General features: G+C 43.1%; 1 protein-coding gene across 1 annotated transcript in view; it reads left to right on the top strand.

Annotated features, from left to right (window-relative positions):
* Positions 1 to 19993, top strand: part of FAM20C (FAM20C golgi associated secretory pathway kinase) — a 288452-nt gene that overhangs the window by 170008 nt on the left and 98451 nt on the right. The window lies entirely within an intron of this gene.

The following is a 19993-nucleotide window of genomic DNA, read 5'->3' on the forward strand; positions in this document are numbered from 1 at the left end:
TTACCTTCAGCCTCCAGGTCCCAGTAGGTTTGGGACTGCTGCCTTCCCTCCAGCCAATGAGGGAAGGCAGCAGTCCCAGCCTCGTCACAGAGTTTGATGGGGTTAGTGAGACTGCTGACCCCACCCCACTCTGTGATGAAGTGTCACTGATTGACACTCGCCCTGGGCACTTTAGGGCTTGAACCTGAAGCGCCCAGGGGGAGTGTCAATGGGTGACGCTTTCCTCGTCACCTAGGGGAGGGCCTCGAGGCACCTTTGCTGAGCCGAGGAGGTCATGCCCATAGGAGCTGTGACCTCCACAGCCCAGCAAAGTTCAGCTCAGGCAGCCAGGAGTCTGCGCAAATCACGCATGGCTCACTCCTGGCTGTCTGAGCTGAAAATGAAGAGTGTCTGTCAGGCTGGCCTTTGTTCAGCCTGACAGACACTCTTCATGAGGGGCAAAAGGTGGGGAGCGTAGCCCCTCCGCCCTAAAGGACGGGCCGCCACTGCAGCACACCTTTTTCACTCCCAGAAAGCATGCGCCTAAGGTGGGAGTTGTGCGCTCTGGAAATAAAGTGAATGGCTCAACGCGCAGAGAGCTTTTCACCCGGGGATGAAGACAATGTAATGTTCCATATTATAGTGGTTTCTCCAATTCTAAATAGATTGCAGATTTTGTGGGGCGGGAAGATCCTTAGTGTACGGCATTCCTCCACTCTGCCGAGTCCAATATGATGCACTCAGTCTCCGCTGCTCCCAATGAGGTGCTCATCTGACGTCGGATGTCACCATCACAATACTTTATAAGGTGTATGTTAAAATTTATGTAAAGTCGCCTCCAAATATAGGAGGCTGGGAAATAAACAATGTGGGAGGGCTGCTGGTAGAGAGAAAAGAGAAGTTTTAGTGATGATTCTTTTCACACTGACTAACACTCTCCAGAGGCCGCTGAGCAAAGGGAGAGTGGAATAAGGATGTGGCAGTGAAAGAGATGACGTAACAAGGGGACTGGGACGAGGAACACAGGATTAGGAGGGCGGAGGAGAAGTGCGACCAAGAGTGCAGTGTGGGGGAGGGGTGCAGACAACCAGTGGCCTCACGAAACCTGATGCCCCCCCCTGTAATGTACACGGGGCCACCCTCCAACCTCACTCAGGAGCGCTCAGGCCAGGGTACTGCGCTGACGGGGCCCCCTGGCGCTCAGGGACTGCGGGGGCCTTTGTTACACCTCTGCAGACAACTGGAGGCTATATAGAGGAGAGCAAGGCTGTTTGAGGCCGACATGGAGCCTGAGCTGTGGTTGAGAGTGGGATGTGAAATATAATACCAGTGCTTCGACACGGATCATTAGGTATTTTCAAAAAGGATTTAATGGCTAGTGGTAATCTGATAAGAAACTCACAAATTGTTTGCAAATGAGTTCCAGATGAACAGGAATGTAGCCCCTAATCTTTTTTATAGTAAAGGAAGAAGTGCTATCGATTACGAAATGGACCTGAACAAATAAAGTGAATTTGGCCACTGCTATTTTAAGGCACGTTCTGGGACATAACTACAGGCTTATCAGTATGTTGTAAGATGTAAAAAAGGAGAAGTTGTATATAAGGATCTTTGGAGGTGGTCATTGTATGCTGCAATGCTCCTGGTTTGAGCCACTTTTAATTGGAAATACACTGGCACCTAATAAAATCTATTAAAGAAACCACCGAGAACAACATGCATTTGCAAAGCAATCGTTCTCGTGTTTGCTAGAGTTAGAGCTATTAGCGTTGTAAATTCTAACTGGACTTTTCTTGCTGTATAAATTGAAAATGAAAAGTAAAAGAGTTGACATAAGTGAGCCAATTCAAAGTGCCATGACCACCATGAGCTTGAGCATGAAGGAGGGACACAAAAGGAAAAAGAGGTTTGCTTGCAGTCAACATATTGGCAAATGTGCAATTATCCATGTAACAGTGTTGATGTCCAAGACAGTAACAAAACCACTCCAAGGAGGATCAAACGTAAAGTATTTACCAATGATAACAAAGGATTTTTGAAAGGCAAGCCCATGGACGAGTGATAGTGATTGGCGTGCGGTGGCTGTGATTAAAAGCCCACAGATAGATTAGAACAGATCAAAGCGCTTGCGTGCTTCACCTAATAATTATAACACAACAATAACACACCATAAAGGCACAATCAGACAGCACAGCAATGCTCGACATAATGTAATAGAAAGCAACATAAAACAAAACATCACAACAAAAGCACCAAAAAGAACACACAAGCATGACGCATTAAACACAATAACACTAAAACACAGCATAGTTGTTTTGAGCTTTTTGTGTTGTGCACGTATGTTGTGTTTCCCTATATTCTTTTGCTATTCTATATGTCCGCTGGTGTGCTGTGTGGTCGTGGCCAGTTGTATTGTTTTATTGTGTTTTGATAGTTTGTTGCGATGTTGTGTTCTCAGTTTATTGATTCTTATATGGCTGTGTCAAATTATGTTGCTGAATTATTAGTATGGGTTATTGCACTATAGCTCTCATGTTCCATTGACCGTTTGTTTTGTGGGTTGCTATAAGGTTTTGTTTTGTAGTTTTGTGCATGTGTTTGTGTGTTCCATCCTTGTGTAAATCAGCTGTGTTGCTGTGTTCTATGATTTTCTAACGTTGGTGTTGTCTCGTATTACCCTCTGTTATATGTTAAATTGTTGTTGTCTGGTATTCTAGTGTTGTTGATGTAGTGCTGTATTGTTTTTTTGTGGTTGAGTTACTTTTGTAATCTGTTAAAATGTGTTATTGGTGTGTGTTGTAATGATGTTTTTGAGCTTTGCTTCTCTGGTGTGTCTGTGGTTTTAGGTTTTATTACTGTAATATAACATTGTTGTGTCTCATCTGCAGTTTGTTTCCTTAAAACTACACAAACACTCCTGCTGCAAAATACCTTCATAGTAAACTCATATTGTAATACAGTGCTAAAAAAGTGTTGGTACAAAACACTGTACAATTCCCCAACAAAGGTGTTTAGTGGCGCAGACCAAAACTGTTTTGTGAACTTGCCCTTAAGTATGCAATCACTTGCTGCCTCCTTTGATTTCTTTTCTCTTCCAGACTATTGATTGGAACCTTTGAGCTGGCCTGTGAAATTAAATGGAAGCAGTTCCAATTAAAGTGGGTATGGTAGGTTGCCCTGGAGCATAGAAACCATATGGCGAGAGGTCATCAGAAATATATGTAAAAATCTTATGTCAGTCTAGCTTAGAAGGCTCTCTCACAGATTCTTTGCACGTAGCCTAGCGTAGCATTACAGCCTAGAAGAAACAAGACAAGCTTCCTACACAAGCACATGCATACATCACACCCAAGTGGGCTGGCGGTGTATGAGGATCCATGGTGTGTTCTAGCTCCCATTGTCCCTGAGTCCAAGTAACTGTTCTATAAGGTCACCGGAGAATAGACAGAGCCTCTATGATTAGCACAGCTCTCACCCTGCGAAAGTCCAGTATGAGAAGCTGAGGAGACGTGCACAGAGAATACCAGGTCGTTTCTAGTGATGTGGCTAACTTTTGGCAAGTGAAGGTTATTTTCAGTGCTGGATGATTTAAATTATGAATGAAAATTCTTGTATGTCAGCGGTGTGAACAGAATTGCCCAACAAGCTTTCTTTTAAGAGTAGGACTATTACCTTCCACCACTTTCTCACGTTGAGTGGACCACGTTTACTGCCCATTTTGGAAATCTGCTGTACACTTTCTGGTTGCATCCCAGGCGACCGCCTAGCGTTGTCTTTCTAGACCCAGTGCTTTAAATCGGCAGGTACTGCCCAGTACTCAGTACCTGCACTTCTTTAATTTGAAAGGGAGAGTACTTGAACTTTGTACCAGCACTTCTCAGGAGCAAACAGGTACTCTAAAATAGGGAGCACCTGCCCTTCTATATTTCCATTTAAAGTACTGGCTAAATCTGAATCCCCTTGAACCTCCAACCACGCTAAACCTATCACCAATGAAGAGCAGCAGAACCAACTTTCTGATGGCAATTCATGTCACAATGTGGAGTGTATCAGTAATATTCTTCTTGGCACCGTTCATGCTGTTGGCACGGAGACCTCAGGATTACGCGTGGTGATATTGCCACATCAAACCAACGAATCTGCTGGGTTTGTGTGCATTTGTCTGTGTGTGAGCGCGCATGTATGTGCTTGTGTCTGTGGGTGTTTTTTTAAATCATCTTTAAATCATCTTCCTTGTGGTTCTTTGTATTTGGTATCTCCTATTTCTTTCTCTATTGACCTATTCTTTCTCTACTGGCTTGAAAAAACAGCAGCTGCTTCTGCCAGGCGGGAGACCCAGCCCAGTAAAAATGTTTTGTCAGACTGTTTCAAAATCTCTGCATTGTCGAAGCCAGAGGAAGACATATCTCATCGTTTTCTTCAATTACTCACTTGTTTATGTGAAAGGCCGGTCTGCTTCTTCCACCCACTCAGAGGCTTGAAAGCGCCGTGCGGCGGCGGCGCGTACGGAACACAAGTTCAAGAGGTGGTGGTCAGGGCCTTTTCACCCACATGCTCTTGAAATGGAGCAGAGAAAAGAGCCGGGAAGCTCGTTCGATGGGCCAGTTTACATCAAGCATACAAAGAAAGGAAAGCTGGGATCCTTCAGGGCCTGTGCGCAGGGGCGTGCATGAGGGTTCAATAGGCGGCCGCAGTGGATTGGAGTGTTACGTGGTAACTTCATCTTAAAATCAGGTGGGAGATAAAGCAAAGCCACTCGAATTCAATATCGTGCCAGTGTTTAATATGACACTTTTTGCTCGCTTCTCTATAAATACAGACGCTTCTATCAGCAGTAAAGATGAACTTGTGGTGTGGTTTGCAGAGAAATAGACCTGTGATCATTTTGACATGGAATCTTTTATTTTTTATTTTTTACGATCCTTTCATGAATAGATATGAAATATCATCTCAAGTCCATATGAGTGAGATTAACATATTTAAAAAATATGACTATTTTTCTTAGAAGAGATATAGGAATTCTACAGTTGCAATGCTAGTCTAATTACTTTACTCACCTGTGATCACCAATGTTTGAGAGATTTCGCCCCTTTAACAAGGCAGAGTCACCAGAAGTGGGTATGAATACTGCATATGTTATTTCACAGAAAACGACAGGATAGGATACAACATATTATTGGATTTGAATGATGATAACATTGCCTTCATTCCATGGCTTCAGGGAGAAACCGAAAAAGACCACCTTTGTCAAGTTCACAGGCAAGCTTTCATCTTTTAAGCACGGAAGAAGTGATCTCCATTGGAGATTTAGGGGAAATTGGTTAGTTTGCAACATTAAAACCTTTACTTGTTGGCCAAAGGTGGTATTTTGTGCAATGCCATTTATTATTATGTTAGCACAAAAGGGGAAGAAATTGTGCACTTCTCTTAGGGCCTGATTTAGAACTCGGTGGATGGTTTACTCTGTCAAAACGGAGACAGATAAACCGTCCACCAAAGTCTAAATCCCATTATGGGATTTAGATTTTGGTAGATAAGATATCTGTCATCATTTTGACGTAGTAACCCATTTCCCAAGTTCTAAATCAGGCCCTAAGTCTTTGCTTCGATGGTTAAAATAATAAACCAGATGTCTTTTTTGCCATAATCCTTGTTTTGTTGGTAGGTGGACATTCAGAAAAAATAACTAACTATTCCACCTAAACAACAACATGGTTGCCTACTGAAAGCAGAATATTAGTGTTGAGGTGCATCCAGTGCTTACTTTGAGGCAGTGGTTGCGGGTGGGGACCCTAGACACTAATTTTTGGGGAGCAACTCTTATTTTCCTCATCAGATTTTGACTCAGAGCAAGAGAGAAAAAAACATAGTACAAGGATAGAAGGAGAAAGAGAAGTATGGAAAAATCAGGACAGAGCGCAAGCAGGGATGACAAAGAACCTGCAACAGTTCAATAAAGGCAAGGAGTGCCTGGTAGTCGATTAAAGAGGTATGAGGTGGAATCAAGACTACATCGCCTTAGTAATCAGCATGCCGACAGTCAACAGTGCCGACCTCAGGCTTCTGAGCAAAACTTTGGCCCGTGACACTTATTCTTTTACAAACCAGGCACCTGGTTCGTCTGAACCTAATAACATCAGGGCAGATGGAAGTTTGAGCAGACCCCCTGCTCTGTGCTTTTGTGCAGTGTGCACCTCATGCACTTACTCAAATGTTTGCTGTGTTAATGTATGTGCTGTCGACGGTGTACAACCGGCATAAACAAGCACATGGACCCATTCAGCGCCTGCGCTTCACACGGAATATGTTCATGATGCACTGTGTTTGTTTGAACTACACCATGAGTAGTGTGGTTCATTTACTGCCTTGGTTTTGTGTGAGTTTAGTGGGATTTGCCATGTAGAGCCACAGTACATGCTATTTGGTTATTTGGTGTGAGTGCTGCCCAGCCAAAGTATCAGTCTGAAACTGTTATATAATCTCAGATTTACTATTATTTTAGCCACCATTATTTTATTTTTCTTTCTTGTTCATGTAGTATTTATAGACAGACCAGAATAAGACACCAGCATTAACATTTTTTTTCCGGGAAAAATGGTCTTTATACTTCTTTTTGTTTTTATGTTTCATTAGAGGTCTCCAGTTGTTACAAAACCTCATTATTGTGAGCAGATTGTTTATTTAGAAAGTCTTATTCAGATTTCGTCAAATCAGAAATGACCATTGTTTAATTGTGATGTGAGTGGCCATTAGCAGTAATCAGAAATAGAAGTCTGCAGCATGACATTAATTAAGCCAGAAAGGACACATCTAACTTTGAAACTATTAGTATTTTGAAGTCTGGACACGTATTAGAAAAGGAATGGTACAATACACGATTATTACCATAGAAAAAATGTTTACTGAAGCCAAATTTAATGATGTATATTGCAATGCCCAGAGTTGCAGGAAGCTAATAGAAAAGTGAAATTTGCTGGAATGTACTGTTCCTACAGTGATTTAATGACTGTCCCATATGTCAGATCCGCAGCAGTAAGGAGCAATTACAGCCTTCTGCAGCTGGTTGTGTTCTCAAGATTAAAAATTACCCTTTACTGTCCGGATGAAGATTTCCTTTTAAAATATTTGTGATGCGTTTAAACCCTGCGAGCGATGAAATGCAGATGGTAACGGTTTGTTTATTAGGGAAGCTGCACGGTGGAGCTGTCATTAGCCGGGATAGTTATGCACAGACTGTGCAGTGTTGTTTATTATAATTGTTTTCGACAGACAATAACAGAATCAAACAGAAGAAGGAAAACTAGAGGGAGGGGAAAGCTATTCTGTGAATAAAACAATTCTGACTTGATAACATTTACCATGCAGAGAAAAATCTCAAATGACAAGTGTGAAGAAAAATATCACCATTAATGATAAAATAAACGTGAAAACACAGAAAGGTAAACCAAAAAATTGATAAGCAGGTATTAATTTACAAAACCAATAGAACATACTCTCTTTCAGGCACCCGAAAGAGAAGTCACGTTTTTATTTCTCCCTCCCGAAACAAATAAGAAGAAAAAGGCGCCTGAAGTGGAAGAAGAGCGGATTGACAGACTGTCACATCAAGGTAGTCATGGCCTTCATTCAGTCATGCACTGACTATGGGACTTGCATCTACTTTGGAAGGCGCCACGAGACTATTATATGCCTTCAGCTAGTCCAAAGTACAGCAGTGCACCTTTTGTCTGGAATCAAGCAGAGAGTTCCTATTCCATTTTGACCCTCTTTCAAGAAGCGTTGTCCATTTAAATCTTCATACATCCAGGGCCGGCTGTAGCGCTGGTGGCGCCCTGTGCGACAGTCTTTTTGGCACCCTCCACCCCATGACCACCTCCTCAGATTCCCTCACTACCACCCTGCAATTGTGTCCCTCATCTCTCCATAGCCCTCCTTTCACATGCATTTATTTTATAGTGCTTATAAAGGCTGGCTTTACTAATCCACTCAGCTATCCTGATAAAATATAGTTCTGTTCTTTGCAGCAGGCATATCAACCCTCTGTGCTGCTTTATGGCGAGCCAAAGCTGCGGCTAGACAAAACTCCCATCTCTCTCCCTAGCAGGAACATTAACCACAACAGGTATCCTTACATTTTAATTGTTTCCTGAAGGCTGGACAAAACTTTTCAGCAGGAGCTTGTAAATCACAAGTTTTGCAAATCATTGCTTAACACAGCGCCCCCCCTGAGGTCAGCGCCCCCCCCAATTCAGGTCAGCACCCAGTGCTGCTGCACCGCTTGCACCGACCCAAAGCCGGCCCTGCATACATCATTCCTCTCCTCATTTTTTAGTCTCAACTATTCCAGCTCTGTGTCCCTCCTCTGGGCAGTGCTTGCTGCAGAGACCAATAACTAACTTGGTCTCATGTGGAGACAGGGCTTTTTCTGCGGTGGCTGCAAAAAAGTGGAATGAGCTCGTTTTCGAACTCCAATCTTTGACTGTGCTGACAGGTTTCCAGAGGAAACTGAAAACGTTTCTGTCTAATCTGTAACCCCCAGGAGTTTTCTGTATTTTCATTGTTCTTGTTTGAGCTTGGTGGTTATCTTCTTTATGCTGGTTATGTGGTAGTCCTCTATGGCACCAAGGACCTCCAGCATACATGCGCCCTATACATACTACAACCCCGAAACACACATGGAACTTAAGGGCCAGGAACAGAGGACGTGTGGCTGTATGGCGGTTCAAATACTTACAGAAACCAATGAAAATATTGAAGAAATTTGTCATGCAAAAATTTGTCATAATCATCTTTTGTCATGATGGTACGCAGAGTGATGATTTTGTCAGGGTACGCGGAGGGGAGATTTTGTCAGGGTACGCGGAGGGGTGATTTTGTCAGTGTTGAATTGGCCATGAACTCATGGATACATTGTTTTATCATTGTCTTTGAAAAGGAAGTAGGAATATATTCAGATTAAAAAGGATGGCACAAAACTCTGTGTTTGCATAACTGGCCCATCAATATCATCTTTAGTGAAGCTTTGGCTGCATGTTCTGTCAATAGTTTCACAATATTGCCGTAAGGTCTTTCTTTTGCCTTTGAAGTTTTGTTCATATATCTTGATCTAAACTAGAAAATAATGTTAATTCATCAACAGTCTCTAAAAAACCCCTGCCCCCTGAAGCCATGTCCTTTACCCGTGCAACATAAACCTCTTGAAATGTGGGTTTAGACAAGTAAGCATTGTGTTGCTATGTGTATTTTCATTTTCCCTGCACAATGTACACTTTTTGTTCGAACTTTATTTTGCGTTCTTTATGAGAAAGTGGGTGTTTTGTGTGGATTACTGCCACACACAGACAGAAGTGGACTGTACTTGCCTTTGTAGGAGGAACAGTAATGGCTGAATGAACTTTGAAGATATTCTGAAACAAGCATTGGCAAAGCCAATAAGTTTTGCTTGTATTTTGAGCCATAATTAAATTGTTTTAAAAAGTCCTCCTACAATGAAAAAAAACAAAACAAGAACCAATTGTTTTCTTTATACAATGTATCTACGCGATACATGAAGGTGTTATGGTTCAGAGTAACTTGGAGATGTAAAATCGTGTCTTATTCACTGCAAGTCTAGTACTTCAAAGATAAGAGGCGAGGTGGAATGATCCATTAAACAGCCAATGACATGAGGTGAAAGGGTAAAGCGGCTATTGGGTGGAGTCAAAGACATATTTAATTGTATGTTAAAAAGCTGTCCTAAAAGGTTTTTCGAACAACTGTGCTGGCATATCACCCACAAAATGTTTTTTGTTTGTTTTAGAGATTGACAGTATTTGAGCAAAAACAAAGTGACATTTTTAACAACCATTCTTCTATTTATCCTTGTAAAATGTAAGTTGTTTTTAACCCTTCAAAGATCTTCTCCTGATCCATATTTTGGCTACTTGTCAGGGGCCATACGCACTATATAAATACATTTACAATTACAAATGCAATAATTCTAAAACAGTAGACACTATATAATCTCAAATTGTGCCCTTGTATTGTAACTCTTAATTACTGATTATGTTGAACTCATCCTTTTTTTACAAGAACAGACGGAGGCTTTTTTCTGATGTTATAACCACTTAGCCTCTCATACTGCAACTTTAAAACATTTATCCCCACCAAAATAGCCTTTAACTTGAAGGGGTCCAGCTGATTTGTTGTCATCACATGGAACTCCAATCCCTGTCTGGTGACTGCTCATATATTTCACTTACTCCAGTTAATGTATTGCACAACAGTGCCACTAATTATATAGCAGAGGGAATACCCAATCACTGGTCAGTCACTTTATCAATTAGTAAATAGCTCTTTTTGTAATATTCTTTCCATATTCCCTTCCTGGTCTCCAACATATTTCTCCTTCTTAGATCCTCATAATGAGCTTCCTGGTTTAGGATGAGATACTTTTCAAATCTGATAAATTCTGACACGAAGGTGTTCTGAACTGGGCTGTGTGATAATTAACACCTTGCAAGTTTTTCCCATGAATTGGGATCTAATAAGTGTATTGTGGGGCTTACAGGACCAAAACAGAAGTGTGCATAGATATTGCAATTCACCAGGAAACTCGTTATGAGGCATAATTCTGTTGATCGCTTCCTGCATGTCACATAATGTTATTCTTCTTCCTGATGTTATCGCCTCTTACATTTAATTTTCTACTTCAAATGTTAGATTTCCCTAGCATGTGACAAATGTCCTCTCTTGTTTTCAATGTCTCATTTATTCTCTGTTCTATCTTCATGAAAAATATTTGTGCTTGAATGGCCCTACCTATAGTGTAGGAAGCTGGCTCTGTATATACTATGTCGAAATGAGATATGGTGTTCACAGAGTCCAGGGGTTCCCCAGAGGCTTGACAGAGGCTGAAATAGATAATACTAATGCTCTATTTGTGGCAGTGTGGTTGATCAGTTAGGCTTATCAGAGGGTAGTGTTAAGCATTTGTTTCACATACGCCAGCAATAGAAGAAACACACACTTAATGACTTAACTCCAGACCAATAGGATTTTATATAGAAAAATATGTTTTGTTAATTTATTTCTAGAACCCGAAGAACCAGTTCGCAGGTAAGTACATAAAATAAAAGGTTCTTTGCATGTATAGGTTCAGGACTATTTTAAAAGTGGACACTGCAATTTTCAACAGTTCCTGGGGGAAGAAAAGATAGTACTGTTTTACAGGTAAGTATTCAAGTTACAGTTCTTATCTCCGGGGTATAGGTAGTCCGTCATTGGGGGTTCAACTTAACCCCAAACACCCACCACCAGCAACACGGGCTCAGTCAGGTGCAGAGATCATAGAGGAACCAAGTTAACATGGGCTCCTATGGACATGGGGGGTACTCGTAATCCGGTCAGCGAGCAGGTAAGTATCCACGACTTAGAGGGCACACCAGGGGGGGTTCAAGAGAGAACTGGCGGGGTCCCAAGTAGGCACCAAACACGCACCCTCAGTGGCACTAGGATGGCCGGGTGCAGGGTGCAAACAGGGCGTCAGGTTTTCTATGCAACTCTAAGAGGGGACCACGGGGGTCACTCCGAGGCTGCAGACGAGGTTCTCGGGCAAACCACCACTGACCAGGGAGAAGGTCTGCCTGCTGGTTGATGCTGCACTGAGGGTCAGATTCTATAAGGCCTGGGGGCTGCGGGTGCAGCTTATACTTTAGGCGTCAGATGTCTTTGTCAGGAGCTCGCGTTCAGGGGGGTCCTCAGGTTTCCCTCTGCAGGCGTCAAGCGTGGAGGTTTAGAGGGGTCACCCCAAGTTGGGCTCTTGCTCCCAATCACCTGGGGACCCTTTCTTGCTGGGTGGACCACCTGGACACGGGCCATGGGCGTCGGTTGCACAGAGGTCAGGACTCACACATCTGGAGTGAGGTGGGAGTCCTTAGTTGTAGGTTTCTTTTAGACAGAGCTGCTATCCTTGGGAGTTCTTGGTTCTTTTGGGTGTAGAGCAGTCCTCTGGAGTTGGCAGAGGTTGCTGGGCCCGCTGTACGTATCTCTTGTCTTTTTGCAGGTCCTTTGAAGTAGGAGACAGGCCGGTAGGGCTGGAGCCAAAGCAGTTGTCGTCTTCCTTCTTCTCTGCTGGTTTTTTTTCAGCTTAGCAGTCCTTCTTCTTCTGGTAGGTTGCCAGGAATCAGGTGAGCTGGGCTCATGGAAGCCCTTAAATACAAGTTTTAGGGGTGTTACAGGGGTCAGAGGGCAGGAGCCAATGGCCACTGTCCCCGAGGGTGACTACACCCGCCTTGTGTCCACTCCCTTTGGGGAGGGGGGCAAATTCCTATCCCTATTGGTCCCTGCCCTCCAAACCAAGATGGAGGATTCTGCAGGGGGGGGGTCACTTCAGCTCTAGACGCCTTAGGAGTGGTCCCAGCTGAAGTGGTCACTCCTCCTTGTTTTTCTTACGTTTCCTGAGGAACAGGCTGCCCAAAGTGGGGGCTTGTCCTGGGGGCGGGCATCTCCACTAGCTGGAGTGCCCTGGGACACTATAACATGAGGCCTGAGCCTTTGAGGCTCATGCCAGGTGTTACAGTTTCTGCAGGGGGAGGTGTGAAGCACTTCCACCCAGCACAGGCTTTGTTTCTGGCCTCAGAGGGCACAAAAACCCTCACCCCGTGGGGTCAGAAACTCATCTGCTAGTGACAGGCTGGCACAGACCAATCAGTCCTCCACTAGAGGATTGGGTAAGTTACAGGGAGCATCTCTAAGATGCCCTCTGTGTGCATTTTTTAATATATCCCACACTGGCACCAAACTTCCCAGCGTTCAGTGTAGCCATTATGGAAATGTGGAGTATGTTTTGACAAACTCCCACACCATATACTTAATATGGCCACACTGCACTTACAATGTTTAAGAATGGACTTAGACACTGTAGGGGCATATTGCTCATGCAGTTATGCCCTCACCTGTGGTATAGTGCACCCTGCCTTAGGGCTGTAAGACCGACTAGAGGGGTGACTTACCTATGCCACAGACAGTGTTTTGTGGGCATGGAACCCTGAGGGGGATTCCATGTCGACTTTGCCTTTTTGTCCCCACCAACACACACAATCTGAAATGGCAGTGTGCATGTGATAGGTGAGAGGTACCTTAGGGTGGCACAAACACATGCTGCAGCCCTTAGGGACCCTCCTTGGTCACAGGGCACTTGGTACCACTGATACCTTTTACAAGGGACTCATCTGTGTGTCAGAGGTGTGCCAATTGTGGGAACAATGGTACATATGGGGAAAGAACACTGGTGCTGGGGCCTGGTTAGCAGGATCCAAGCACACTCTCAGTCAAGTCAGCATCAATATCAGGCAATAAGTGGGGGGAGGTAACTGCAACAAGTGTCAGTTTCCTACATATAGTCAATAGGGTTCATCCTTTCTCCTGTGTTTGGTTTCTGACAAGGGTTGCCAGATACGTCCATGAAGCCCTGGTGCCGTTTTCCAAACATAGGCCTTTCTGTCATAAACCTTTGTGTTCTGTTTGCATTAATAATTGGTTCAATTTGAGCAAACAAATCTTCAGTTTCCAGACTTCATTTAATCCAGTGGTTCCCAAACTGTGGTCCGCAGACCCCCAGGGGTCCATGACACATTCCCAGGGGGTCTGCAGGCCTGGGCTGGGAGGAAGGCACTTCTCCAGCTGGGACCTGTGAAAAACATGTGCATGCGTGTTTTCATATTTATTACTTCTTTTGTTGAGCAGTTTTAAACACACTGCAAAGCTCAGTGTACTGCAAAAGTAAAAGCATCAGGCTAACTCAAGTGATTAATGTACCTGCTGGAGAGAGAGATGGGAGTTTTGTGCAGTGGCAGTTTTGACTCAAAGGTAGCACAGATGGTTAATATGCCTGCAGCAAAACAACGTGAATCATGCAAAGAACAGCATTTTATGTGCATGGCATAGTGGGTTACTGCTTTTGTCACCTAGATTATTTTGTTACTGTGCAGTTCATAATTGTAATTTAGCACAGTGAGCTGTGAACTGCCATTAAAGAGCTGCATGCGGACCGCATGGCACAAATTAGAAAGTTGTTTTTTAACTAGTCTTTCATTTTCCTTATGCTGCTAAAAAAGGTTTGCTTGTGTAGAAATACATTCTTATTGCTAACGTCATCGCTAATCACTGTGCTGTGTTTTGAGTCCTAAGTTTGTGCTTCTCCGGACCAAGCACTATTAGAAAATGCCTAACAGTGTGGATGACATGTGAATCCTACATCTTGTAGTCCACTGTAAGGTGTCCTTTCCCCTGCACTTATTTATGTGAAAAAGCTTTCTCAGATCTTGCATACCTAAAAAATAAAAACAGAAATCACTCCGGACATGTAGAATCCGACCTGAGATTCACCTTTCCTAAATAAAACCAAACATTGAAAAGGTAGTTGCCGAGATGCACCGCCAACCTTCCCAATAAAATGATTTGGTTTTTGCATATTTTTTCTATATAAAATAATTTTTCTTCAGTAATTTGAGTATTTGGTGTGTACTTGTTATATTTGTTGCGAATTATTGTTTTAATGTTTGAAAATTAAATTGTACGAATTGCTGGGGGTACCTGGCTTCCAGTAACAATTCATTGGGGGTCCTCAGGAGTCAAAAGGTTGGGAACCACTGATTTAATCCATTGAAATTTTAAATGAAAACAAGAATCAGAATTGCTTGTTTTCAGCTGATATAGATGGCAATCGGTTACCCCTTTTCCACATCATCATGCACAATGTTTTTTATACATTTGATTTGGCTGTTCTCCCATCACACTGGGCATGCTCTCTACCTCTCTATCACCTAGGCAGGGTTGCAAACGTTTTTGATGTGAGCCCCCCTCGCGCAAAATGTTTGAAAATCAGGCCCGCACTTCAAAACGTTTTACAACAATAATTCCTGGAGTGGGAGGGCAGTAATAAATGAAAGGGGCAGGGCTTCTGAGATGTCGAGGATACTTTACCTTTAGCTCATAATCCACATTAAATGAAGCCTTATAACAGAGCAAATATATCAAACAAAAACAGTAATTGGCCATAAAACAGTGTTCCCCATAATAAGGGTGTTGTGAGTCCCCCAGGTTCCTGGGCCCTGATGCAACTGCACATTAAGCACCAATGACAGCTGTGCCCTGAGTAGCAGGTTGTCTCCTCTTCCTCTTTCACCCCTTCCTCTCCCTATACGAGGTGATAACTCCAGTCTTTAAACAGATTCAGTCCGTATCAGAAAAAAATGAGCTCCCACATGTTGCCTCCCCCCACACCCAAAGTGCCTTCAGTCCTACTCCTAGGAAGGAAAGTAAATCCTCATGACCTTTTTGTAAAGACAGACAGTCATCACTGTGATGCAGTAGGCACCTGACACTACTGGACCACAGTGCCACTGCACATGGTTTACTAATGATAAATTCTGCCTGGCGAAGAGGGTAGTGACCACGACCTTTGTTTAAAATATGGGCCTATCCGCTAGCTGCCATCTCTCTGAGGGCCAGTTAAGGAGTCTTCTCTCCTTCATTTTTCCCCTCCGTTGGGCCATTGGTCCGAGGCCCAAAGCAGCACCGGGACAACAAAGGTGCGCTGGGCCTTAATGCAAGAAAGAAAGGATAGTAAAACAGACATAACACGGGCTTAGTTGGCCCTTCACACACTGTCTGTCTTCCCTGGCCACTACTCCTAGACCTGAGGCCCAAAGCAGGCTGTCTGTTTCTTTATGTAAAGTTAAAATAAGGGGAGAAATCCTCACATCTAGCCACCTGTTACTTGGGCCCTTTTGCACATGCAAACGAGTGACCTCGGCCCTAATGGTAGCAAGAAAAAGGGCCCACATGTTTTTTTTTCTTATAAGTATCCCTGTTTTACAGTATTTATTTTTTAAACAATTTCATCTGTATTTATCCATATTTGTTTTTTGGCCATTTTATTGGTATTTATCCTTATTGATTTGGTGTTTTGAGGATAAATGGAGATGTAAAATTGTAGCTTGCTCAGTTTATTTAACTGGTATACATGCACTCATCCTTTGATGCTTGTCACGATTCAGCAAATTAAGAAACCAAATATAACAAAACATTACAGCCACGGGTTCATATTAGCAATATGTACACATATATGTTAATATAATCCTGCAATTAGTGAAACCTCACCCTGTTGTGAACTGCCCTTGTTGTCTATCTACTCTGTTGTTGGTCTGATGTTCATGAAGGACAGCATGGAGAGTAGGCCTGGGTGGAGTTTATGGAGTTCTGCTACGTGGAACTTCGCAAAGTGACCAAAAAACTGCTGTGCTATGTGGACTTCAGCAAAGCAGTGGAGTGAGTTAGGTTGCGCCGCTCACACTTATTTTTAGCACCAGGTGTTTGTACCGCACCGTAAAATCAGCAAGAACGGCACCACGTTCAGTTCATGAGGATGATGCTTATTTTCTGCTCCTCAATTAGATTTTATTACTCTAATTTCCTCAACTCGAATGTAAGGTTTCTCAACGTGAGTGGTAGCGACCATCTGTGACTGCCTGCTTTGAGAATTCTCACCCAGAGGTGGTCTGGAGTAAGATTTTCATTGCTCGTGCTTCCAAACTTGACATTGGAGAGCAAGGAAAAATCTCAACTCTGCAGAGTTTTTCGGAACTCCGCCCTCTAAGCGGAGCGGGAGAAACTCTGCTAACTCTGCGAGCGGAGCAGAGTTCACCACCCACCCTTAATAGTCACTCACAAAAAGCACAGTTTTCTGTATGTTTCTCCTTTTAGAAAATAAATACAGACTGGTAACACATTGTTTTCTGTCTGTATTTATCTTTAGAAACCAAGAAAAAAATGGAAACAGGAAGTTCTATTTATAACACAGCCATAATTTGGATGTCCCTATTACTATAATATATATCCTTTAAAAGCACTGATTTTATCTTAAACACAGACGATCAGATTTACTAAGAAGGTATGCAATGCAGCACAGAATCTAATGTTGCTGCACTGCATTGACTGAAAGGGAAACACTTGAAAAGCGCTGTATCTACAAAGATTTGGTGCTGTTCTCTTCTCTCCCTGGGCTGGTTCCCTTTTGAAAGCCTTGTGCCTATGCAGACATCTTTGCACCATATTACAATGGTATCTATACTCCCTAAAGCTTAGGTGTTGTTTTAAAAGAGGTCCCTTCCAGCACACAAATGTTGCCTTAAAGCTACAAGCAACACACATAGAAAGTAAGAAAAATGAGAGGGGTAGAATGTTGGCATAAATCCCTGTCTACAATTCTTTTTAGAAAGAACAGGTGATGGACAGAATGCGAAACAAATCAAACATTCACCCCCAGTCAGAGATCTGGGTTTAATGCATCAGTTTTTTTGCTTGCCATGGCGTTCCAGTTTCAACCCAGCCATATGCAAATTGGTCTTCCAGCCCAAACAACCAGGCCAGGTCCTCCCTGGACCAGAACTAAGCATCCTGGGACCGGTTTCTGGATATCACCCCTCTTAAGCCAAGCTAGTTTGACTCTGGTGGCATAGCGAGCATGTGCATGCTACTGAATAACATCTTTGAACAGCTATTTGTCTGTGTTGCTGCTGTCTAGAGTACCTTTAGTCTCAACCAATCAACTCAGGAGCTCTCAAAAGACTGCTACAATTTTGGATTTTGTAGCTATTGTTTTGAATGTTATCATTGCAATGCTCCACTTGTTGCATTAGAAACAAGGTAACCTCGAAGGGGTATGTATATAAAGAAGATTACAATCTTTATTTACAAAACACTGCAAACTAACATCTCATGCTGTAAAAATGTGCTAAACAACCATAATTTAGATGGTAGTGATTTGACCACCCTTGCTGCAGCTTTATCACTCATCCTACATTTGGCAAACCCCATGCCACCACATTTAAATACAAGGAGCACAGAGATGTGTTAGGTGTGTGGACGGTGCCAGTGTGTTACAAGTGCAGTGCCTGGGGTGGCTCGCCAGCATCTAGCACAAAGTCAAAGGATAGCTGTTTCGACAACGGTCATGTAAAGATGCCAACTTTTTCTCATTTGAACTTCTGTAATTATTGCAAATACTATGATTGTTACCCAAAGTTCACAAAAGTTTTAGCAATGTCAATGATGTAAAATAAGGATAGTTTCGAGAAACAAAGATGCACTAATTTTCAAATTGGTGAGGAAAACAGTTGACATGCAAAGAAACAGCATATCATTTTTCAGCACCAAGAAAAACTCAGACGTTTGCGAAGAAAACTACTCAAGGGAGTAAGCAGCAAACTCTATGAACTACAGACACACCCCTCATGTAACTGACTACCTGAAAACTCTGGTGAGTTCTGGCCACTCTCAATGCCAGGCTAGGATGTGCAAACAGATGCAGAACGTGTGGCCCTAGATGAGCTAGTCGAAACTGCACCATGGCAACTCCAGCCTGATGTTGTGATCCCGAATCCCCACCAGAGCAGCGAACCCTCGTCCGTGTTTCATGTTGTCCACAGGGTTCGTGGGACCTTCCTGGACTCCACAAATTCTTTCCTCTCCCAGGGGAGTGTAAATGTCAACCCATTACCCGGACACGGAACACTACCTCCTCACTCTCACCCCAAGGACGGAGTGCTGCCCTAAACACATAGATGGCCTGATTCACATAAGTAAATTTACACGTATGTGTAAGTTCACGATTGTTTACTATTCATAAAGAGAATTAAACGTATTTTTTACGAGTGCAGCGTCTCCACACACAAAAAAGATAGCTTTTTTTCAGTGCAGTGACTCCGAACTCTAAAAGATCCTACTGGTAATTCCCTTTATGAATAGCAAGCAATTGTAAATTTATACAAAAGTGCAGGTTTACTTTTGTGAATCAGGCCAAGATATAACAAGGGCACACACTCCGGTGTTCCAACAAAATTCATCTTCACCAAACTAACTACTCCAGGCAAATGAGAGAACAGTTATTACAGAGGTGATCACACAGCACCATCCCTTCTGTCATAGGGGGCGGGGCGCTCTACAACCACTGGAAAGAGCAGTAGTGGTGTACTTCATGAATGCAACCTGGAGTGCTGAAGTGAAATGTAACTGGAAGAATCTAATTGGCTTACGATGCAAACCAAGGTTTGCAGATGCTGTCTTTTTCACAGTGACAACTGTAGACCATGTTAACATATAAGCACAATGAATGTGACAGCTTGAACCCCTCCGTTCTCTGAATAAGTGTTGAATTGGGGCGGCTCCTCTGTTAATGCGGAAGAGCATCACCCCACTGCGTTTAAGCAGAAGGGGAAGGAAAAATGAAATGATAATAACAAAGCGTTATCATTTTATTTTTCCTGGGAGCCAGGTTAGGGCTTGGCTGGCCTGGAGGGGGCAGGAGGAGGGCTTGAGGGAGGTGTAGAGTGCACAAAAAGTGCGCATATCTGTTTGGCCGGCCGTGTTGGGCCGGCCGAACAGACATGTTCACCTTGCATTTCTCCATCCGGCTGTATTAAACAGCAGGGTGGAAAACGTGCACAGACTCTCACACCCTGTGTGAGCTCCAAAGCAGGGTGCTCACACCAGTCACAACGCTGCTGTCATGCTGGTGAATGCAGCGTCGTCATTGGCTGGAAGCCTGTGTGCTGCAAGGAAGAAGATGGAGGAGACGCAAATCAGAAGAAAGGTAAGTCTTTTTTTTTTTTACGACCTGCTCCGCCTCCTTCATTTAATGCCAGTCACCACTGGTGTTGAATGTTTAACTGCTGGTCTAATAACAAGGCTAGTTGTGCAGGTGCGGGAATTAATCCTATCAGCGACAGATCTATGAACAGTTTCCCATTAAAGCAAATTTGACGCTAGGCCTCACTCTTTCAAATGTTGACACAACAGCTCAAGCACCGCAGCATGAATGCAGATGTTGGCACCAGGAGTGGACTAGCTTCATGAAATTATAGTGCAGCAAAATTAAATAATAACAGTGTAAGTCACTCCTGTACTTTGAAAGAAAAAGAATAAATGGTTCAAGGTATCATGGCAACAACACGCAATATTTTTCAAGCTAATT

Source organism: Pleurodeles waltl, chromosome 10 (genome assembly GCF_031143425.1).
Source record: "Pleurodeles waltl isolate 20211129_DDA chromosome 10, aPleWal1.hap1.20221129, whole genome shotgun sequence".
NCBI lineage: Eukaryota > Metazoa > Chordata > Amphibia > Caudata > Salamandridae > Pleurodeles > Pleurodeles waltl.